The 24,248-nt window shown below is 42.4% G+C and overlaps 1 long non-coding RNA gene across 1 annotated transcript; it reads right to left on the bottom strand.

Moving 5' to 3' along the window:
* Nucleotides 1-12,989: 12,989 nt before the first annotated feature.
* Nucleotides 12,990-18,383, bottom strand: LOC131491881 (uncharacterized). Its single transcript, XR_009251705.1, has 2 exons — nucleotides 16,512-18,383; nucleotides 12,990-13,461 (listed from the first exon to the last, which is right to left on the bottom strand). It is a non-coding gene; the product is annotated as an uncharacterized LOC131491881 (long non-coding RNA).
* Between the last annotated feature and the right edge of the window lie 5,865 nt (nucleotides 18,384-24,248).

Genomic DNA, 24,248 nt, shown 5'->3' with positions numbered 1-24,248 from the left:
AATCAAGAGTCAGACACTTAGCCAACTGCACCACCCAAGGGCCCCTGATTTCTTTTATAGATTTTACTGTCGAAATTATTCATAATTTCATTGATTTTTTGAATATGTTAATTGCAGTTCCTTTAAAGCCTGCACCTGTGGGTCCATTTTTATTGGCTGTTTTTATTCTTGGTTTCATTTGGTCTTGCTTCATGGCATATCTGGTGTTGTTTGGACGTCAAACACTGCATATTAAAAATTATACACAACCTAGATGCATCCTTAACTTCTGTCAAGCAGATAGAAGAGCGCGTATCACCTTTGTCCAATCAAGCATGAGTTTTCTCATGGCTAGATTTCTGTACTTTTGAAGGTTGGCTTGTTTCCAGTTTGACCTTACTGTTAGGGCACAGAACTTCACAGGTGTCCCAATGGAAAGCCTCAGGTGTTCACCAGTGACCTCTCTTCCTTGGAAGAATCTGAACTTGAATTTTTATCTCCACCTCACCTTAGGATTGTTGAGAGCACTGTTTGGTTCCTTGGCACTTCTGTGTTCCGAGGGGCTTGGCGCTTCAATTCCTGGCTACCTTCATATAGCCTTGGATTTCAATTTTTGTTTTCCATGCTTTGAGAGGAATAAAGCTCTTATCAACAGCTCTCGCCCTTAGCAGATGCTCTAGGTTTGGCTTCCTTGCCTAGCAACCCATGCCCCTTAAAACTCAAGGGGAGAAAAACTGCATAAAATATCAACCTTACCTCAATATGTTTCCCTTCTTTACAGGATCTTGGACTCTCAAATCCTGGCTGCCTCGCTAGTTCTTTGATGCCTGAAAACAGACTTGTTTTTAACTTCATGGAGCGTTGTTCTCACTTGAAAGTTTGATCTGCTATGAGATATTCAATTATTTTTAGAAGCACAACTCCTATAGGAGAAATTTATATGAGAGAAATACCAAATTAATGGAACCCTTAAATAAAAATTCAGTTATTTTTTTTTATTTTAAAGCTACACTTTCATGCAATTATACATGTGATATAATTACCTTGAACACACACAAAAATGAACACACAAGTAGTGAAATCTGTATAAGGTCTGTGCCTCAGACCTGTATCAGTCTCCTGGCTGTGACATTGTACTAGAGTATGATGTCAACTTTGGGGGAGGCAGGCTGCCATTTACCCAAGTTACAAAGCTAATAAAGTGGAAAAGTTAGTATAAAATTTTTCATTACATTCTCTTTTGCTTTGATAACAAGAGAATTATTTGCTTTTTGTAATAAAATTAGAATATTAAAGAAGCGCATAACATAGGAAGTTAGACTCACTTAAGTACCATCATCCAGAGGAAACCTGTTAACAACATGCTGCATATTTATCTGACTTTATGTGAATAGTCCTTGTGATTTGATGGACTATTTTGAAAATTTTTAAATTCCTTTATTTACTTTTGAGAGAGAGACAGTACACACATACAGGGGAGAGGCAGAGAGACAGGGAGATGGGATCTGAAGGGGGGTCCAAGCTGACAGCAGCCAGGCTGATGTGGGGCTCTGACTCACGAATTGTGAGATCATGACCTCAGCCACATTCAGATGCTCAACTGACTGAGCCACCCAGGTGCCCCATGCTAGATAATTCTTAAAGTAACAGGTTTTAATTCTTTTTCTTATGACTTTTTCATAATGTTTTTGTTTGTTTCTCTTTTAATTTCTTTGTAACAGACTCAGGATGTGTTTCAAATTTAAAGTTCTCAGGACACATAACTCGTATATTTTCTTTCTGACATTTTTAATCCTTGAATACTCAACTCCTTCCTTATTTCTTAGCTGACTTTCATTCATCATTTATTCTTCAAATGGTTTTCAACTACTCTGTGGAGAGATTTAATGTTATGACTTCTATTTTGCACGTAACACAATTAAGTGTATGTTGTATGCTACACTTTCAGGCACCTTGTTCTTCTATATATTTATACCCACTCTTGTATCCATTATAAATATGCTAGGCAGTCTATGGGAAACGCATGTGAAAAATTTGTGTCTCCCTGGACATTTCTTGGCAACTTCCTGTGAATATATACTCATTTCAAAATTAAAATTAGGGGCCTCCTGCATGGCTCAGTCAGTTGAGCATCCAGCTCTTGATTTCGGCTCAAGTCATAATCTCATGGTTCGTGAGTTTGGGTCCTGCATCAGGCTCTGTGCTAGCGGCACAGAGCCTGTTTGGGATTTTCTCTCTCTCTCTCTCTCTCTCTGTCTCAAAATAAATAAATAACTTCGAAAAAATTAAAAATTAAAAAATACATTTTCCAAAAATTATCAGTAGAAACTTCATCTGTGAGAATTGCCCCAGTTTTTGGTCAAAATGCGCCGTTCTTCCCATTATAGGATAAGTGTAAACAATTTTCCTAAGAGACATACACCTTATGACATTTAAGGTGTTCTCCATCTAGACTTAAGGAAGAAGCAATCTTCTTTCGCCGTATAAACAAGTGAAATTGTGCCGAGGGGGCTTAAGGAGGCTATGGGCCCTTTAAAATATATTTTTTAAAGGAAAGAGACTGTGTGAAGTCCACTGCTTTCACGGATCGGTCATTTGTGAGCATGCCAGTTCAGCTGGAGTAACTTCCTTTAGCCCATTAGAGAAAAGTTATAGAGAAGCCCAGTGTAATCTTCTGAATTTATGGTATCATCTGAGAAGGGATATTCTGTGACTATGAAAAGTTATAGTAGTTTGAGGCTAACAGGAGTGGGGGCAGTGGTATGATTGCGCTTTCCTCCATGAATCAATTCCAGATGTTGCCATTAGATTCTCTGAGTGTTGAAGGAGAAAAAAAAAGATATATATATACACACACACATATATATACACACACACACACATATATATATACACACATATATATATACACACACATATACACACACACACACATATTCATATGTATATCAGTGCTAGAGACATGATAGAGTTAATCTAGTTGAATCTTCTCCTTTTACAGAGGAGGAAACTGAGACCTGGAAAGACTAATTGCGTGCACAGGTCCTACAGTCAGGTAGGAATAGGGTTGGGTCTAGAATACAGATCTCTGTCTAACCCAATAATATTCCAATTATTGGGCTCTCATAGGCCAGAGGAATCAGGAAATAGTACGCATACAATTTTGAGCCAAATAGTTATTTTAATCCCTTCACAACCAGCACATAATAATACTACTACTTTGTGACATTTCAAAGCCTGGATTATATAGAGGTCTGAAAAACAGAAAATGATAACATGAGAATTTGGGAGGTGCATTAGTGGAATAACTGAAAAGATCTAGGGTCTTTAATGAGAGTAAAACCCAAAATACAATGATTAATGATATCGTAACGTATCCCTTTCTAAACGGGATATCTTCTAAAATTTTACTCTTAATAACTTCCTCTAATAGAAGAAAGAGTATCTGGGGCGCCTGGGTGGCTTGGTTGGTTAAGCGTTCAACTTTGGCTCAGGTCATGATCTCATGGTCCGTGAGTTCGAGCCCCGCGTTGAGCTCTGTGCTGACAGCTCAGAGCCTGTAGCCTGTTTCAGATTCTGTGTCTCCCTCTCTTTGCCCCTCCCCTGTTCATGCTCTGTCTCTCTCTGTCTCAAAAATAAATAAAAGTTAAAAAAAATTTTTTTAAATAGAAGAAAGAGTATCAAGTACTCCAAATTAGATCTGTTACTCACTTAACTGGTTTCAAAAAACAAATTATCACTTGAACCGTTATGTCATTGCTCATACTTCCAATGAAATTATTTTTCCTCCTCTCTCCTAGAGTATTAATCATATCATGATCTACTGATTCAATGTTTGTTTATGTGGGGCCATTTGGAATGGCTCTTCAATAAGACTTTCAGAATGGCCACTTTGAAATGGCCCAGCCTCATTCTTCTTTCCCAGAGGGACTAGAGTCCAACCGGAAGTCCTCACATAGCTTGGAAGGCACAATCTGCATCTCATGAAAAACAATGCTGAAGTTCCACATTCTAGCAGAATGACCAAGTATGGGGGCTGGGATCGTGGAGGGGAAAGATGAGGAGTGGAATCTCAACACGCAGGACTTTGGTTCATTCCACTTGGGTTACAAATTGCCAACTGATCTCAACCCAAGTTTTAACCAGTGGATTAGATCTGAAAATCTCTATCATCATCTTATGCCTCACATCTAAAGAATTAGCTTATTAGGGGCGCCTGAGTGGCTCAGTCGGTTGAGCGTCTGACTTCGGCTCAGGTCATGATCTCACAGCTGGTAATTTCGAGACCCCCATCGGGCTCTGTGCTGACAGCTGGGAGCCTGGAGCCTGCTTTGGATTCTGTGTCTCCCTCTCTCTCTGCCCCAACCCACTCGCATTCTGTCTCTGTCTGTCTCAAAAATAAATAAACATTTAAAAAAGTTTTAAAAAAAGAAGTAGCTTATTAGAGTATTATTATAAAAAGCAAATATAGGAACAACTTGATCCAAAGGCACATTTTAAAATTCTACTTTGGTAAAAGCAAATTGCTTCTGAATTCCAAGCCTCAATTTTCTCACTTGTTAAATGGTGATAGTAATAATCTAGATAGTTTTAGTTTAAGTCAAAATAATGCATGCAAAAGAGCTACTGGACAATGAATGGACCGTAATGGGCTTGTTGTGTTGTTGTTGTTAATAGTAGTCTCTCGTCTTGGAAGCACAAAGTACCTGTTTTGAAACCATGGTATTTATTAACATTGTCTCATTAATGTTAATAGGATCATCGGTTCTGAACAATAGCATAGCAGAGAGAGAGAACAACATAAGGCAATGGCTACAATCATTTCACAGAACAGATGATATGCAGATATAAGATTTTAAGCATTCAGAATGCCCAAGGAGAAAGGACTATCTGGTATTAGGCTTTAAAAATGTGTAGGAGACGCATAGTTCATGAATTAGTATTAATCTAGAATGGTCCTACTACACTGCAAAGAAACAAAATTTTTATAGTTCATATAACATCAAGCATGGGGAATTTAATACAAGTTTTTAATATTTTTTTAAAAGTTTATTGCTTTATTTTGAGAGAGAGAGAGAGCATGCGGGAGGGCCAGAGACAGAGGGAGAGAGACAATCGCAAGGAGGCTCCACGCTGTCAGTGCAGAGCTGGACGCAGAGCTCAATCACACACCATGAGAGCAGAAATCAAGAGTTAGATGCTTAATCGACCAAGCCACCCAGGTACCCCAATACAACTTTTCAATAAGGACCACAGTGTGAGCACACATTCCAACACACAGAGACAGGACGTTAAGGGATACACAGAAGAGGTCATCATTTGGACTGCAGAAGACACTGGATATTAATAGAACCTGCTGTAGAGTTGACTCATTTTGTGGGACCTGTATTCGCACAACAAACTGTACTTAAGGGGCATTGCAGAGTATAGGTTCTGTCTTCTCTAACTAACCTTCTATTGGCTTCATAAAATCCAAATTTAAAGGTCTATCTAGATGGTGATAAGAAAATAGATAGCTGAGCTGATATGATAACCAAAAGGTTATCACCAAGAAACAGCAACACAAGTACACGGCAGTCCTTACAGAATGGTACTGATTTCATGCCATCAAATCCAGTTCTAAAATTTCAAAATGAGGGGCGCCTGGGTGGCTCAGTCAGTTGAGCGTCCGACTTCAGCCCAGGTCATGATCTCGTGGTCTGTGAGTTCGAGCCCCGCGTCGGGCTCTGTGCTGACAGCTCAGTGCCCGGAGCCTGTTTCGGATTCTGTGTCTCCCTCTCTCTCTGCCCCTCCCCTGTTCATGCTCTGTCTCAAAAATAAATAAACATAAAAAAAATTTTTTTAAAATTTCAAAATGAATCATACTTCGGTAGGAAATGTGCCAAGAGACAGTTCTAAGCACTGGCCAAAAGAAGCTTCGTTTGATAAGTGTTCTTTCCTTCAGGACTTAGTCTGAAATAGGTGACAAAGACATTTGCATTCTGAATCTTCTGGAAACTTTCCCTTCTTAACATTTCTCTCCTGAGGCCACACTCCAGCAACGGCTTAAGGCAGGTTCAAGTCTACGATCTTCCTGTGCCCTAGTGAATGAACAAAGGACTCAGCGACCCTTACCTGTCCAGAAGCAATGGCGATAGAAGGTATCCAGTACTCAGTGGTCACCTCAATTTCCTTTCCATTTGCAGCCACTCAAGGACTTAGCAATGCCCCTGTCATTTACCCCTATTAGCTTTCCTGATAATCAAAGAAGGTTTTACCAAAACAAAGTTAATCATAGTGCAGTTTTGGAAACATGGTATTAGGATCTGTAATCTAAGAAAAAAGATTCCCCGAGCTCCATTGAATAAAAGGCCTCCAAAGGAAAGCCCACTGGGAAAACATGTCTTTCTTTTCGTTTTTTTTTTCTAAGTGAAAATGTATGTGAACACCTAAAATCAGACTCTGGCAAATTAAAGCAAAAGGGAATTTCTGTTTGGGAGGGCAGGGAAAAAATGCTTTTCGGAAGAGATTTTAGAAGGGAAAAGCAGAACCAACCCACATATTTTTTTTTTAAAGAGCATTGCCTTCATTGCCCAAAACTTAAAACTTCTCAAGCGAGCTAGAATAAAGTATTTATCCAAATATGTGTCCTTTTATACTCTACTTTGTTAACCCTTATAAAAATGTAACATCAAAATTATTTTTGAAAAAGACATTAAGAGTTAGTTGGGGGGGAGGGTGGCGCCTGGGTGGCTCAGTCAGTTAAGCGTCCGACTTCAGCTCAGGTCATGGGCTCATGGTTCATGAGTTCAAGCCCCATGTCAGACTCTGTGCTGACAGCCCGGAGCCTGGATCCTGGAGCCCAGAACCCAAAGCCCGCTTCAAATTTTTATCCCCCTCTCTGTCCCTCCCCTGCTCACATGTGGTCTCTCTCTCTCTCTCTCTCAAAAATAAGTAAATATTTAAAAAATTAAAAAAAGAAGAGTTAGGAAGGTCTCATAAATAGCTGGTGGGTTTTGCTCAATGACTTAAGTATAAAATAATCACTCCCCAAACTTGTAGATTAAATCGCCCTTGTTTGTATCCTGTGACTAAACTGGACCTCATAGACATTAGTTAAGGAATTGTAGAGAAAGGCAACAGACGGGAAGTGGCTGAGCTCTGTGATTCTTCTATGACTAAATATTTGAGGTGGCTAGCCAATATGAACCAGAGCTGGATTCATGTCTGACCTGAGTGTTCCTCTCAACAGACAGGGGCCTGGAGTATTGTTTCATGTCCTCATGCACGAGAGAGTGGTTCCCAACAGGAGGGGCACTGGACCATCTGTTAACATTATCCCATGCATATAGATCATGAAATAAAATCAACTGCAGACCATCAGAAGAAACACTTCTTCACCACAAGATATGTAATTGCTAATATAGTTCCCTAAGATAAGCAGAGGAGATGATTAGAGTGATTACACAGTTGGGACCCTTTTTACAACCATGTATTTCTATTTTGGACAATAGAGGTCAACTCTGCTTTGAAACCGGAAGTCATTTTTATCACTCTGTACTTCCTCTCACTCTCCCTACTTCTATTGTTCAATTCTGCTGCTTTTGCTCCTGTACTAGCTTAGTGTCTATTCTCCTTCCTGTAATTGCAATTCTCTCATCTGTCACCTTAGTTTCATGTTTCTTTTTTTTTTTAAGATTTTATTTTTAAGTAGTCTATAAACCGAATGCGGGGCTTGAGCTCACAACTCCGAGGTCAAGACTCTCATGCTTTGCCAGCTAAGCCAACGAGGTGCCCCTTAGTTTCATGATTAAATGAATGCAGTATTTATCACCAGTTTTTACCACAGCTTGGCTATTCCTGAATTCTTTATTTTCTTTTTTCTTTTTTTCTTTTTAAAATTTTTTTAACGTTTTTTTTTTGTGAGAGACAGAGCCTGAGTGGGGGAGGGGCAGAGAGAGAGGGAGACACAGAATCCGAAGCAGGCTCCGGGCTCTGAGCTGTCCACCCAGAGCCCGACGCAGGGCGCAAACTCAGATCGTGAGATCATGACCTGAGCCGAAGTCGGACACCCAGCCGACTGAGCCACCCAGGCGCTCCTTAAATTCTTTATTTTGATTCATCTTATTTGAAGTAATTTTCCAGCAAGTGCTTTTTTCAAGAAGGATTTATGAGTGCTATGTCTGTTGCCTTTGTTAACAGTTGAGGCTATCTGGAGGAATCTTTATAGGAATGAGAGCATCTGGCTTGGTAAGGTTCTTTCCCCCAAGGTTGACAGATAATTATCCATTGCTTTCATATTGACTATTATACATAACATCCCATTTCTCTTGATAAACAGGATTCCCTTGGGAAGAAATTTTCTTTTGTTATGTTTATAAATATTTTTCCATTTGCTGTGCTCTCCGTTTTAGAAACAGAGTTAGCCCTTTGCTGAATTGTCTCCTCTGTCTTCTATGTCTTTCATTGTTTTAATATTTTTATCTTTTTCTTCTCTGAATTCCTTGGAAATAGCTCAAGGCTTCTCCACAAGTGTGCATTTAACTTTCGTGTTCAAGTCCTTCTTAAGAATACATGAGGGGATATTTTAACGTATGCCTTCATAAAGCAATAGAAAGGATCAATTGATAAGAACTGATGCCACACTAAAGAATGAACTGTATCCAGCTAAAATATATATGAATGTCTCCTTATGTGAGAATAATTCATAGCGGAAAATTCACTTACAATAAATACATTAAAAACAAGGACATGGCTGAAATTTAAAATTATGAAGATAGGTTTGTCTCTGCTTTATGATCTGTTAATTCTTTTTTAATTTTCTTTTTTTATTTTAGAGAGAGATAGTGAGCACGAGCAGGGGAAAGGGGCAGAGTGAGCAAGAGATCATCTTAAGCAGTCTCCAAGCCCAGTGCAGAGCCCGACTCTGAACTCAGTCTCCCAACCTGATCATGACCCAAGCCAAAATCAAGAGTCAGAAACTCAACTGACTGAGTCATCCAGGTGCCCCTGATTTATTTGTTAATTCTTAAAAGATCGACTCTTGCAGTTTAGGGCATCATTTCTTAACAAAATTGTGTGGTTGCTTGTTATAACATCCTTTCCTTCACATTTGCCTTTAATGAAATGATCATAAAGAGAACCATTTATAGAAAAACGTGAAGGAGCTTCGTCAGTTCTTCTAAAACTGTGTGAAGTTTTTTTTTTTAACTTTGCAATCAATTCCTATTGAATTTTGCGTGATACTGCTGGATGCTGTAAGAGACAGACCAATCTAGACATTGATGTGAAATATGCTTGCGTTAATGTTTGGGTGGAGGAAATTTTTCCACAACTTGAGTTTTGCAAATGTTTTTTACTTTCCATTTCCCTATACAACGTGTAATTCTATGGAACTAATTAATAAATTCATGATTCAGACACTGATTAAAGACAGTAAGAAAGACTTAGGAAAGATTTTCAAAGGAAAGAGTTCAAGAAGGACTACTTCAATGAGGGTGTGGCAGGAGGGGAGAGAGGTGGAACTCAACATACAAGGACAAGTGGAGATTGATAGCCAAGGGGCAGGGTGGGGGCAGTGGGTAGAAAATTGTCAACACTGGGGACGTCTGGGTGGCTCAGTGAGCTGAGCATCCAACTTCTGATTTCAGCTCAGGTTTTGATCTCAGGGTTAGTGAGATTGAGCCCCGTGTCAGGCTCTGCATTGACAGTGTGGAACCTGCTTGAGATTCTCTCACTCCCTCTCTGCCCCTTCCCCACTCATGCTGTCTCTGTCTCTCTGTCTCTCTCTCTTTCTCAATATAAATAAATAAACTTAAAAAAGAAAAGAAGAGAAAAGGAAATAAAGAAAAGAAGAAAAGAAAAGAAAGGAAAAGAAAAGAAAAGAAAAGAAAAAAGAAAAGAAGAAAAGAAAAGAAAAGAAAAGAAAAGAAAAGAAAAGAAAAGAAAAGAAACTATCAAGAGGAAACATTGAGGCTGGGGATTCTTGCACGACCAATTCAACAAGACTGTTGATAAGATACCCAGGGTGGTGGTAGTGAAGAATTTCATCAGAAAAAGGGTGACCACCACATATCAAGGGTAGGGGATTTTCATTAACAGACTCAGCAGGATTCTTCCTATGACTGGACTAAACCAGAACAAGGACAGAACCCAATGTCAAGGCCTAGTCAAAAAAAGGGCTCAGTTTGATCAAGGAGAGTCTTTGTCAGTGGGCAGAAAGACTTTGTCCCAGTCGTGGCCAAGGCTTTCTCCTTTTCTCATGTTGACAGTTGTACATTGCCCTTTGAACAACTTTGTCTGTATCAAAGTCTCATGTTGGACTCATCCTTTCTTGAAATAAGGGCTAGGAACCGATTTCAGCCTTCTGAACCTCCCCAACCACAATTACTGTGGCTTCCTCTATTTGCTGGTTTACACATCCACATCATGTCAGATTCTCCAAAGGGGTCGCTTCTTCCAGGGCAAAAGTGCCCTTTCAGTTCTCCCCGCAAAATGTCCCTTTCTCCATGCTGCCGTGGAGTGTGGAGTTTTATAAACCTCTCCGGATTTAGGTAGGAAAAGACTCCTTTCAGGCTGATGGCTAACAGGAAGACACCCCCATTTTTCAAAATTCCTTTTCCTGTGGTTGTTTCCTGACTGACTCCCTCTATCAGATATCCCCCTGAAGCAGCTGGAATCAACACTTCTCTGCATACTGGCTTGCTGGGGATTTTCTTTTTAACTCTTTCATGTCCAGGTATGTGTGGTTAGCTTTGGGCCAATTGTAATGGGCTAAAATTGCAGGATACAAAGAGCCTAACTTACAATCAGCTTACCTTTCAGCAAAGGGAAGTATAACGGCTCAATTACAAATGACTCCTTCTTGCAGAAAATGTATATATCATGGCCAGGACGGCGTAACACGAGCTGTTCTTTGGTTTATGATTTCCATTCTCAGAGCATATTTAGTTATGTCGTATGCAAGATGAAGATTCTCCCAAGGCATAACAAGACAATGGATCAATGAAGTCTTTGTATACATTTAGACATCGATTCAAATTTGGGTTCTGTCATTTACCAGCTTTGGGAATATGGCAAGGTATTTAACCTCTTTGCACCCCAGTTACCCCATCTCTAAAGTGGAGTGACAGTGCCTCCTTTACGAGACCTCTGAGAGATCAGGAGTTCACATGTAAAGGACTTAGCAGCACCTCTGCTGTTAGCAGACTCTGGGTAATTGGTAACTATTCTGAACACCAACTTCCGTGTCACAGGTAAAAACCATTTTTTTCTATAAAGATAAAAGCCCTAAAATCATAGCTAGAATTTTCATAATCCAAGAGTGCAGAAGAGCTGCTGAGCCCCTGCGCCATGTACAGTTGTTTTGAGGACGGACTGTAGACCCGTTTATTTCCTCCGAAAGGGGGTGCAATCCACGAACCGACCTGAAGCAACAACAACTCCTTGAATTTAGTCCATTTGGGGCCTCATGTGTCTCATCCACTGGATCCCTCCTTGAAGCCTATGGACGCATACTTAAAAGAGATTAACATCTCACCTTAAGGGGCCCATGACAACCAGCTAACAAATAACCCAATGAATCTTCGATCAGTACCCGGCACACCCTCCCACTCGACCAAACATGAAAACTGAAAACAGAAAAAGGATTTTCCCCGCAAGAATTCCTATTAGATATACTGCCTTGACCTGCACCTTAACAGTTCAAATCATGGAACTCAGAATCTTTTATGGTTACTGGGAAAATTCATAGTTTATCATATTTTGTCGGCTGGAGAGGAAGAAAGACTTGGCCACGTTCCTGGGGGAAAGATAGCCTGTCATATTTGCTGAGATTTATTTATGAAAAAGCACTCAGGATGATACTTTGTGCAACACGCTCCCTCCTGCTCGGAGCACCATTAGCTCAAAGCAAATAGGAGAGACTCCCAAGCTGCCCAGGGCTGAAGGTAAAGGAGGGGACTAAAGTAAGCGGAGCGGGGACACTCTCAACTGGCATCATTTAAAGCTCTTGATTATTTAAACTTCTGCAGAATAATGATTGCATATTTGAAAGTAATACATCTGTTCCTTTCCCTCCCCGCCCCCATGTGGTTTTCTAATCCCGAGGTAATTACGTTTTGACAAAAATTTATTGGGACATCTGTTTTTTCCCTTAGATCCGCAGGTCACTGTGTGACTAACAGCAGCCCAGCGGAGAGCTGCCTTGGAAAAACCGAGCACAATGGCTGGCGAGATCCAGGGCGCGCCGGGGCGGTGGGTGTCAGTTAGAGGCAGAAAGGACGGTCCCCTGGTGCCACCGGCCCACACTTCGTGTGCCGCCTGGCTTGGTGCTCAGCATGAGACTCCGGCCTGTGAGGGTAAAGGGATCAATGATCTGGTGGGGGGAGGGGAGGGAGGAGGGCTGGCTGGTAACAGGCTGGCAGTGTGCATCAAGATTCATGCATTTTCTAGGTTGGCATCCAATATAAAAATAATTCATGGAGGGAAGAAGATGGAGAGGCAATGCACAGGCCATATGTTTGGAGCCCCTGCCCATAATGGCTGGCTGTGGTTACCAGCGTCTGGTGCCACCAACTAGATTAAATTATGGTACCCTACGGAGGCACAGAAATCAGAACGATTTCTCCGACTTCCAGCATTTGATAAATCATAGGATAACCGAGGAAGTTTACCCGTGCATCAAACCCCTCTTTTAATGTTTTAAAAAGCACGACGTGGCTTCAGTCTGCTGTTTTTTGGCGGATTAACTGCCAGAACTTGCTGACGTCAATTTTCTCACAAACCTCAGCTCCCATAGGAAATGCCTGTATCAGAATTCCACAGGGACGGCCTTTTCTCCACGTTTTTCCACCTTCGAGCTCTCATAAGGAAGTTTGTTTTCCTGAGGTGTCCAACCCAATATCTTGACCTGATGTTTAAAAAAGAGTCTAAGTGACTTGCCTCTGTGCCAAATGAAACTTTGGAACATCGTGAGATGTTTCTGCCATTAAGAACTTAATTAGGAATTTCAGTAACCAAATAAAGCTCCATTTCCCTTTTCCTCTAGTTTATTGATTAAAAAAATAAAAGGAATCCTAACCGAAGTATTTCACTTTCACATAGACACAACCCTCAACTACTTTCTTTTTCCCGAAGAGTATCAAAATGCCATTACAATGATTACATATAAATATCCACTCCCCCAAATCAAGTTTAAGAAAGCAAAATGCCTCTGCTGTAATAGAACATCTCCTCCACGAATGGATAAAAGGCATGCTATGTCCTGCATTCCCTTACGAAGTGCTGAGCAGGAACGAGTTCCCAATTTTCGGATGGAAACGTTGAGACGGAGGGGCAAGGAACTAAATGTCATTAAGAAATGTCCCTGTGACACTCTTCATGGGGTTCAGGCTCTGGATCTCAGGTCTAGGCTGCATTCTTTTGATTGCCAAAGTGTCCAATGACGAGTAGCCATTCAGCGGATTCCGCAGAATCCTGGCTTCCCATGTGGTAACATGTAGTCTGTGGGGAGGGAAAAATAAAGAGTTTTTCTTTAGAATAAATTGGGAAATACCGAGTTTAAAAGGCTTAAACAGGGGTCCCTGACCGGCTCAGTCAGTGGAGCATGTGACTTTTGATCTCAACGTTGTGAATTGGAGCCCCAAATTGGGGGTAGAGCTTACTTAAAATCTTAAAAACAATGAAATCCTTAAACAGGTTCTCTGAGGCTGGGCATCTTTAATTTTCTGTGAATAATGGAGCTCAAAGACAGAAAAAAAAAAAAAACTATGAGATGGATCTTAGCTCAGGTTGCCATAACAGGACACTGTAGGGTGGGAGGGGGCTTAAACGGCAGAAATGTATTTCTCATAGCCCTGGAGGTTAGAAGTGCAACATAATTGGATTTTGGTGACAGCTCTCTTCCTAGCTTGCAGATGGCTGCCTTCACTGCTGTGTCCTCAAATCAGGGAGAGAGAGGCTCTGGTGTCTCTTTCTCCTCTTCTCAGGGAACTAATGCCATTATGGGGTCCATCGTCACGATCTCATAAAACCCCAGTTGCCTCCCAATGGCCTCATCTCCTTATACCATCCCATTGGGGGTTAGGGCTTCAACATATGAATTCGGGGGTGGGGGAACATACTCAGTCCTCTTTTTGATTGCAGAATAATGAGCTCTAAGAGATGCTAAATTAGACGATTCATGATACAAAATAAATATCCTAATTATATCACAGAACAGGGCACAGAGAAGTTACTCAATTATTTTTGGAATGAACTCATTCACTCTTTTCATATTTATTTCTGCGCCAGAATGTGGAAAATGAATCATGGCAGGAGTGCTAACCATGGTCAAGAAACTACAGAGCACAGGGGTGTGTGTGTGTGTGTGTGTGTGTGTGTACTGGGGTGGAGACTAAGCTGAGGCAGGAGGTTCCAATTCTCTCTTGTCTGCCACTCTTCTAAGTAAGGCTTCATTTGAACGAAAATTATTAGCTTCCTATGAATTAAACTTCCTAAATACCATCGTTCTACTCTTCTATTATTTCACCTAATTTTTTTTATTCTTTATTTTCCTTATCCTAATTTTCTCACTTCTTTTCTATGTGTTTCTTGTGTTATGGTATTGCAATTGCCTGGCTTGTTCAAAAATATAGACACAAAACCTATTTAACTGTAGTGGGGGGTGTTTGGTGTGTGTGTGTGTGTGTGTGTGTGTGTGTGTGTGTTGGGGGCTTTGGGAGGGGGTTGTTTTGGTTTTGGTTTTAGGTTTTGTTTTGTTTGTTTTGTTTTGTTTTGTTTTTGCCTTACTTCTCCAAAGCAGAGAAATCACGTTCAACATATAGGACAAGAAGAAAGTTCCAGGATGATAAATTTCAACTACTTTGGGTGAGGTCTTGTAGAAATGCTTGGAGGGAAAATGGGCTTGGGCTTTTCACTTAAAAACAAAAACAAAATCTTTATTAATGTGGTCTTCCAGAATCCATGATACTCCTCATGCTGTTTCCCAATGCTCTTCCCTTTCAGCCCTTCCCAACAAATCTTAGCCATTCTCCCAGAAGCAACTGAAAACAGCCTCTCCCATAAGCCTTCCCCGGGTTCCCCGGAGGAACCAGTCTCTCCCTCTCTCGTGCTCACCGCAGCCCTTCATCTTCTACTCTGTGTGCCTCCCTCTCATCATCCACAACATGAGAAGAAGAATATCACCGGTGCATCATGGTAAATCTCGTACATTACAGTCTCCCGTGCTAGATTTGCACTTCCCTGTTCCTTCACACGCAGAATGGTGTCAGGAACGTGGCAGGTGGCTAACAAAGGATTGTTTCCGTGGACGTCCCCAGCAGAGCACCGCGCTGGGAATTAGGAAAGCGTGGTTGGAGCCCTGCCTCAGCCTCTAACTCGCTGCTTGACATCGGAAAGCTCACTCCACCTCCCTGGACCTCGTGGGCTCATTCTGGAGACGGAGCAGCTGCGTTGGGCGATCCCCACCTCCGCTTGTACCCTGACGTGGCGCAGCCTTCCGAGACCGAACCGAACAGTCAGTCCTGCCCCATCGGAAAACGGCCGGTAGCCCAGAGCGAACACTTGGTGCACAGATCCCACACCGACGTTCGCGTAAAATACAATACAAGAAAATCTCTCACCCCCAGATGAAAATAATTTGGTCTGCCCCCGAACCTATTTTCCCGTCACTGATGTGTTTGCAATCACCGTTTCAATTTTCCCCTCCTAGACGTCGGGGAGGCATCTTTCAAGAAAAACACAACGTGCGCCCAGACCCAGCAGCAGCCTGCTTGGAAGCACTTCGATGTGCTCATTAGAGCACGGGGGCTGCGTGTGTCTGAGCTCCCTCCGTGCACAGAGAGCGGCAGCTGGATGGACGGCCTGCCGAGGGTGAGCAGAGGGCCCTCTGCCAAACGCTGTTCCTTTAATTCACCTAAACGCTGACCTTGAAAAATTGCCCTTTATGGGATGTGATGAGGTGTGAATTCAATCTCCATCCTCACTTGGGTCTTGTCATTTTCTGTGCTGTGATTGCCCGTTGTGCCACACCACAGCAACTGGCCCGGCAGAGGGTCGGTGAGATTGACAAGGTCCTCTGGGGAAGGCTGACATCAAAAGACCCTGCAAACTCATTTCAGTCATGGGCCTCTTTCTCGCCATTATGATTTTTTTTTTTTTTCTGGCTGCGATCACACCAGGTTGGTACTGATTCAGCGACATCACCCGTGCGGCTTAACTATACCCTCTCTGATGGTTGAGCAAAAGCTCATCTGAGATGAGGCTTTGGAAGGTTCTCTCCTCCTTCCCTTTCCCCCTTAAATCCTCCAGCTCATGACCCAAAGCAACTCACTGCAAACTTATCCTGAATGTTCCAAGAGGGTGAGAGAGGAGAACATGCGTTCTGCAATTTTTCTTGTGCTCAAAGAATCAAATGCAGTCAATTTAACTTCATCAGACCGCTGACAACAGGCGCTGATACAGAGGATGGAAGAGATCAGCCAAAATCCTACAGTTTCTATCAGTATTAAAGCCAGATGTTACACTGGCTGTTCGAATTTGATAAAACCCACCACTGATAAAGGCTTCTCCCTGGATCGGTGGGTCCCAGGGCCCATTCATCAGCACAATGGTTCATGTGGCAGTACCCCAGGCTAGTGGGTAACATTTACTGCAGCACCAGGGTTTCTGTGAAGGCGAGACTGGTCCTCCTTTGTCTGTGGGCTTCTATAGGTTGTTGTGGCTTGAGCAGATCTGTTTACACTACACTTGCTATGGCAACGTTTATCTGATATGGACAAAAGGCATTCTGATTCTTGAATTAATAACACTTGAGTCAAGCCTATGATTCAACAAGAGGTATTCAAACAGTTTGAGTGAAGGCAAGGTTTTCTTTGAGGCCAATTAATACAGCCACAAACCTTTGGCTCAAGGGATCCAAATGTGCAGCCAGCAAGGGTTACCGGGCCCTGAAAACCACCAAGCTATCCTTATGGTGAGGGAGTGGATGGGGGAAAATAAAGAAATGCAGATCTTGTTGGCATGGACCTCGAATCAGAGCCCGGGCAAAGTCACATGGTAAGGAGGACCTGTAGAGGTGGCTTTTGCTCAGTCGGACAGCATGTTTGACCACACTGTAAGGCACGAGAGGGCCCTGAACACAGATATGACTGTGAATTCACCTTCCAACCTTCCTTTTTGCCCCTGTGATGACTGGAGGCTGGATTTGGCCCAGTCCCCCTTCTACCTGCCCCCGGAATGTAGCCCCCACAAGGGTCAGGTGACTTGATTTCATGGCAAATCTTTTCTAGGAAGCAGATGGAACCCCAGGGGCTCAGGTAAATGGCTTTCCCTCCTTCCTCCCCACAGTTCCCAAACAGAGGTTTCCTTTTCTTTCCTCCACTGAAAAATTGCCAAAACCGCTCCCTACTGTACAGCTAACCCAGAAGCAGGCAACGGAGAATGATGTTAATTTAAACTTCTGCCTTATTAAGTAACAAAACCCAGAAATAATGTGATCAAAGCCAAAAGACACAAACTTCTGCCATCTTTCTTGAGATAAAAGGAGCAAAACACCCATGAACTGAAGGAGGCTTGGACACTTAATAAAAATAGCTAATTAAGTGTTGGAGTAACTTAGCGTTTTGCCCCCTGAGCCTTGCAATACTCAAGACTAGCCTGTATCCCCTCCACTCTCACTCCTTCCTGCTGTGACTCAGGCCATCACATAATTCTTTTTTCATTCCCTTCATTGTGTGCCAGGGACCGTTGTATGCACTGGGCATGCAGGAGCCGACAGCAGACCCCAGCCTCACTCCCGGGTAACTTATGCTAGGGGTGGGGGTGCTAGGGAGGTAAGCAGAACAGGTCATGAGACATTCGTGGGGATTTCTCCCTTGGCACAGACCCTTCACCTCTTGTTCGTGCTGTTACAAACTCTGTTTTGGCTCATATTCTATGCTTCAACCCGACATGAGGTCTCTTCGCTTTTTAAATATTAATCTGTAAATACTTTCGAACACCCATCATATACCAAACAAAACCCCAAAACAAGAAAGGGCCAGTGGCCGCTCAACCAGACCCCCTCTTGTCCAGTTAGGAAGGCAGACGTGCACATCAATAACTCAGACAGGTATAAAGCTGTGTTCCTTAACGTTACCGGGGCCACAGAGTCATCTGGGAGGAGAGTTTAAAATACAGATGCCTGGAATCCAGCCCATATCTGCCAAATGGAGATCTCTGAAGCGGGGAGGGGGCCACAGCGTTTGCATTTTAACCAACTGCCTCCTTCCCTGAGATTAATTCTAATGTATACCAAAGATTAAGAATTACTGGTATCGAGGAAAGAACATGGGATTTAAGAGCATTAGTCACCACAGCTATTTAGGGCAGGTCCAAAAGCCTGATTTGGTTTGAAATCCTAAGTTTTTCATTTGTTACCTGGGCCCAAGTGTGACTCTATCAATGGAAACATTAATGAGAGAAGACAAGTTCAAATCAAGGACACACTTGATGTAGGTTTCTGTACGAGACAGGAGGCACTACCTCTTCTGATGAGTGTGGTGTAATTTACATGAAACAAAATAAAGAACAGCAACCACCATGGAGCTCTGCAGATAATCGATGCTCTGAAATGGTAAGTTTTTACTAGTCTTGGCTTCCTTCTCGAACTTCTCTGGGTTCTCTCAGGAACCCATCGTGAGACATGTTGCTCTATAGTTAAATATCCTCGGTATGACTTCGCGTGAAGCAACAATTCTATTATTCAAGATCACCAAAAAGCACTGAATGCACCGTTCTGTACTTTTCCTCACAGGTTGTAGTATCCGTTTCTTTTCCACCACTGAACTTACTCTCAATCGTTATTGGCAAACAATAAAAAAAATTTAGACATTGTGCTCGGAGCCCAGTGTTTGCATACTCTCTTCCCATCCAAATGTTTTTCTTCCTTATAATGAGATAAAAAAATATCATCAGACTTCCACTGAAAGACTGTAAGAGAACAAATGAATACAATGCGACCCCATGTGCTCAGGATTACAAGTGCTCAGGGGATAGTGGAAACCAAAGTCCAATACGCATCTTCTCAAATGTATTGTTGTAGATTGAAGTATGGTTAATTAGCTTTTTATTATTACAAAATATTTTAAATCTGCTTACAATTAGAAGCTTAATTAACTTTTCCGTTTGCCCCTTATGACTTTTATTTTTTTTTCAACGTTTTTTATTTATTTTTGGGACAGAGAGAGACAGAGCATGAACGGGGGAGGGGCAGAGAGAGAGGGAGACACAGAATCGGAAACAGGCTCCAGGCTCCGAGCCATCAGCCCAGAGCCTGACATGGGGCTCGAACTCACAGACCGCGAGATCGTGACCTGGCTGAAGTCGGACGCTTAACCGACTGCGCCACCCAGGCGCCCCTGCCCCTTATGACTTTTAACCAAAGAATCATTAAAAATCCTAGCTAAGATGGTCGACGTGTCAGAGACGGCTACTTGCCTACCAAATAGCCATTCTCTCCTTACGGACAAACATTCATTTTATTGAAGAAGGAAATGGACCCATTCAAATATGTATCCAACCTCCCTCGCAACGGAAGGATATCATGTGAGAGTATTAGGACTGAGGGGAAGCGAGTAGAAATGAAAGGGAAGGACTTCAGAAAAATCTCTTAAAAACAAGGCTTTCAGCACATATATTGGCCCTTTAGACATCTCGTTTTCTCGGTCTGAACATGGACACCATGGCTGGCATTCCAGCAGTCATCTTGAGAGCATGAGGTTAACAGTTACACCCTATACATCGTGTAACACAAAAACAGAGGAGCCCTAAGTCTTTAATGGCATCAAGGAGCATCCATACCAGAAGTATTTTACAGGAGAGGAAAACAAACTCCTAAGAACTTCCCAATATCTTCAAATCACTATTGTGTTTTACTTTTTCATTTCTGTCACTAGCAACCAAACGGAAGTCACAACTAAGACAGTAGGAAAGCCAAAGTGCTATAAATGAAGCTAAGCTTCAGAGTATTTGCTATGCAATAAGAAGGATTATTGGCCGGAAGTCTGCCCACGAAAGCTTGTTCAGGTGAGATTTCCTGACTTTTTTATGTGTTTCCAGTTCTGGAAGTTTGGGAAAGTGTATGTGAACAGTAAAGTACACGGGCTGTTAGCCAAAGAGAATCACATCATATTTGCCCAACACTGTACAATGAACAGTGTTAGATACGAGTTGTCAACGATTCTAGAAAGTTAAATCTTAAGCCATTTTCAAGAGGGGCTTATTGTATATGAAAAGGCCATTCAGGGTCATTAACTTTGAGATCATTTTCAGACTTGCCATGTGATTGTAACATTAAATGTCACCCATACCTACCACCTCTTTGCTTGGCCTTTGTATCAGTTCTCTTAAGCAATAAGGACTAAAAAGCATGAAACCACTTGGTCTCCATTAGGCCTCCCCAAAGCCATGCCAAAGCATAGGAAGTGTGCATCGAACACATTTATATACCTGTCACATATAGAAAACAGCGAAGTGAAACAGAACATGTCTTTTGAAGTCCTGAAGTTGACTAATGAGCTGGGTGGGGAAAGGCACTGAGAATATTTCCCTCTGGCTTTTGGAAGACAGAGGCAAGCAGCCAGGCTCAGGAAAGCCACTCATCAAGGCACTGGGCAAAAAGGAGATCAGTTGGGGTCTTAGAGGCACTCAGACAAAGCCGTCAGCAGACACGGGGGCAAGCTGGAGTGCCAAGAGCGTGGCTGGTAAGTGCTAGAAACAGCGGACCTCAGAGACCTTGGGTAGAGACCCCAAAGAGCAAAAATCTCGTCCTGTGCTTTCTTCACCAGTAGTGACCGATGATGCTGATGGACACATAAGAGGTCGTGATATACTAGGCAGCATTCTTAATTTCTGTAGGTAGGACACACTCTATACATACATAAGAGGTAGAGACATACAAGGTGTGCTATTAGTTCACCAAAGAAAGTAAGGCTTCGGGAGGCTAAATCAGCTGGCCAACATCACATAGCTCATAAGTGACAGAGCCAGTGCTTAAATTTGAACCCATATGTATAACTCCTGGGCTATGTATGCTCTCGAAAGGAAGACCTTCCCAAAGGTCTTGGTGGCCAAAGGTCCTCACTGAAGAGTCATAACTAAAAGAAGCGTCCTGCTATTTTGATGAGTACGTTGGTTTCAATCTTATAGGCAATGCTTCATTTTCTGGAGCTTGTTGAAAGTTGGAAAATAGTTCCTGGATTCTTACAAAGAATGTAAAGATTCTAATTTGGAAAATAAGGGACCCGGGGGGTGCGGGGAGAGATGGGGTGGGAAGGGTCACTATCACAGACACGGTCAAGCTTTGATGGCTTGCCGGGACCAAGTGATATCTTTATTTTTCTATTTATGGCTTCCTCTACTCTCTAAAATCTGTGCTTCCCCATTTCCTGAGGTATAAACTCTAAATTTAAGTAGATAGTCAAAACTGCCCTAAGAAAGCAATAAAATACCTGTTTATATGGAGTCTAAAACTTGCAGGGTATCTCCCCATGCACTGTCCCCACGTACCTCATGTAGCAACTGGAGAACCCACTGGATAACTCAGTCTACCCGGAACACTGCTACATTCCACAGCTTTGGATCCCTTTCGACCATCCCCTAAAATGGCCGCCTCCTGTTCCCTCCATGGCAAAACATTATCTCGTCTTAAAGTTCAACTCACCCCAACTCCTTCTGGAAGCTTCCCTCAGGCCAGATGTCTCTACTTTACCCGTTTATCGCCCAAATTGAATTGGCCCGGGAGAATTTATTGCCCTCTGCACTTTGTTGAGGCCTCTGTTTTAATAACATTGTAGTGCTGTTTATTCATTTTGCTTAAGTATGTCCATGAGCCAAGTACTGTAACTTAGATAGGAAGTTCCAGAATCTTGCAAGTACCTGAAATATGGTGGACAGCCAAGACAGAATGCATGGATACATTGCAATGAGGATCTCAATTGAAATCAAGTAAATAAAATCAGCTTTCAGCTTATTGAAAAATCTAATGATAGAATTCTCTTGTAAATCAAAAGGGAACTGATGCTCCGTACAAAAATAAAACTTGCATTCACTTTCTTGCTTGCCCTTTTTCCAGTAGTTTCCTCTAAAAGCCTACAATTCCTGTGACGTTGAGGGTCCTGCTTTATGAGCAACCTTCCCTAGCCACCATGTTAGGCTTTTGAATGGCTAAATCCCTGATTCGTTATGTCTCATATGGGAACACACCTGAGCAAGAATTTTGGACAGATTTTCAGATTCCCATCACCTTCTAACATCTCAGAACACCAAAATTTAATGAGTGCTCATAGATGTGGATGCTTTTCTAAGCACGTTCCATGTATTAACACACCTAAACATACAGAGGCCGACACAAGGTCCAAGTCTACTAGAGGGTATTGAACACACCGAAGAGAAAGGAGTGACGTTGTACAGGGTGACAGCCCCATATCCAGGAATCAGCTCGGGGCTGCTAAAGATTCACCTGAAATAGTAAGATTATCCAAATCACTTATTTAATGTGTTTATCATTTATAAACAAATATCATTTATTGTATACATTTGAAAATTCCATTAAAAAAGTATTTTTTTTTTAATTTAAAGAACCCACTTAGGGGTGCCTGGGTGGCCCAGTTGGTTAAGTGTCAGACTTCGGCTCAGGTCACGGTCTCAAGGTTCGTGGGTTCGAGCCCCACATAGGGCTCTGTGCTGACAGCCTGAGCCTGGAGCCTGATTTGGATTCTGGATCTCCCTCTATCTCTGCCCCTCCCCCTGCTCACACTCGGTCTCTCTCCGTCTCAAAAGTAAATAAAAACATTTAAAAAATAAAATAAAAAAGAACCCACTTAAACCATCGTTATAACAACAATGCAATTAATAATAGTAACTCTGGCCACTCTCTGGAAGTTTGGTGCCCTACCCTCATGGTCCACCTCTGCACCTTCTGTTTCTCTTACAGAAATCTTCACAATGTGTAGTTATTTTGTTTACTTGTTTTTAGGCCATTCCTTCTCCCACCTCCAAATGAGCTTTACTTTCTGAAAGAGAAACAGCTCTGTCTAATACCCTACCAAATCCTCAGCACAATGTTTGTGCAGAGCGAGAGCCAAATATTTGTCAAGGATGGATGGAAAGAAGGGAGGGAGGGAGGAGGAGAGAAGGAAAGGGACAAAAACCATGCCGGCACCAGAGGAGACACTTGGCTCGTATTATCTCATTTAATGCTACCCACCCCAAAAGAAAGGGGCCGTTAGACAAGATAAATCCGGGGCACCTGCGTGGCTTAGTCAGTTAAGGGTCCCACTTCGCCTTAGGTCATGATCTCATGGTTCATGAGTTCAAGTCCCGGGTCAGACTCTGTGCTGACAGCTCGGAGCCTGGAGCCTGCTTCGGATTCCGTGTCTCCCCTCCCTCTGCCCCTCTCCTGCTCATGCTCTGTTTCTCTCACAAAAGTCAAATATTAAAAAAAAATTAATTAAAAAAATAAAAAAGAAATCCATGCCTCACTCTAGGTAAGTAGCTGAGACGTAGGAGAGCCAGGATTTGGAAATGACCCGGATCCCCTTGGCGTGGCTGAGAACACAATGCACGCACACCGGCACACCTGGGTGGCATAAGGACTACTTTGGCTCCCAAAGGCTGGGAGGCCGATCACAACCCAACAAAATGCTAATGCAAAAGCAGGCTTGGCACATTCAAATAAGACTTACGTTTGCCCATCTATGACTGATATTATTGAATGAGCTCGCTTGGAAAATACATCTAATGGCTGGCCCTCCCTGATGGGCCAGGTCGGCTAACACATCTGAACAAATCCTCCTGATACGCAGACGAAATATTGAGTAAACCACTGCCTGAAATAGACACTGAATATAGAATTTACTTCATTTTGAAGAGTTTTCGAAGGTTTAGTAGCTTAAACATCTTACAGTGAAAGCTCTTTCTAAAAGTTCTCGTGAACGTAGGAGATACTTTCGGACGCGGAATGAATGTATTCTCTTCCCTGCCTTTGTCCTTGTTGGTTTCAGTTGCTCTGTCTTTGGTGTAACCAGCGAGGTAGCTCCCCACCCCCCCCACCCCCGCTTTGGAACACTCACCATTCTGACCTTCCGGTGTGTGAGCTTACTGGTCAAGAGATGTTCTCGTGTGCTGCTGATTCCTTCCATCTTCCACTGACAAAGGGGCCCCTCACACTTGCTAGAAATGAGTCTCCTTGTAACTTCTAACCCTTCATCCGAGTTGTGCTCATTTGAACCTAAAAAAAATCCTAGTCA

This window comes from Neofelis nebulosa, chromosome 12 (genome assembly GCF_028018385.1).
Source record: "Neofelis nebulosa isolate mNeoNeb1 chromosome 12, mNeoNeb1.pri, whole genome shotgun sequence".
NCBI lineage: Eukaryota > Metazoa > Chordata > Mammalia > Carnivora > Felidae > Neofelis > Neofelis nebulosa.
The sequence above is the reverse complement of the archived record's forward strand: the minus strand, read 5'-3'. Positions and strand labels throughout refer to the sequence as shown.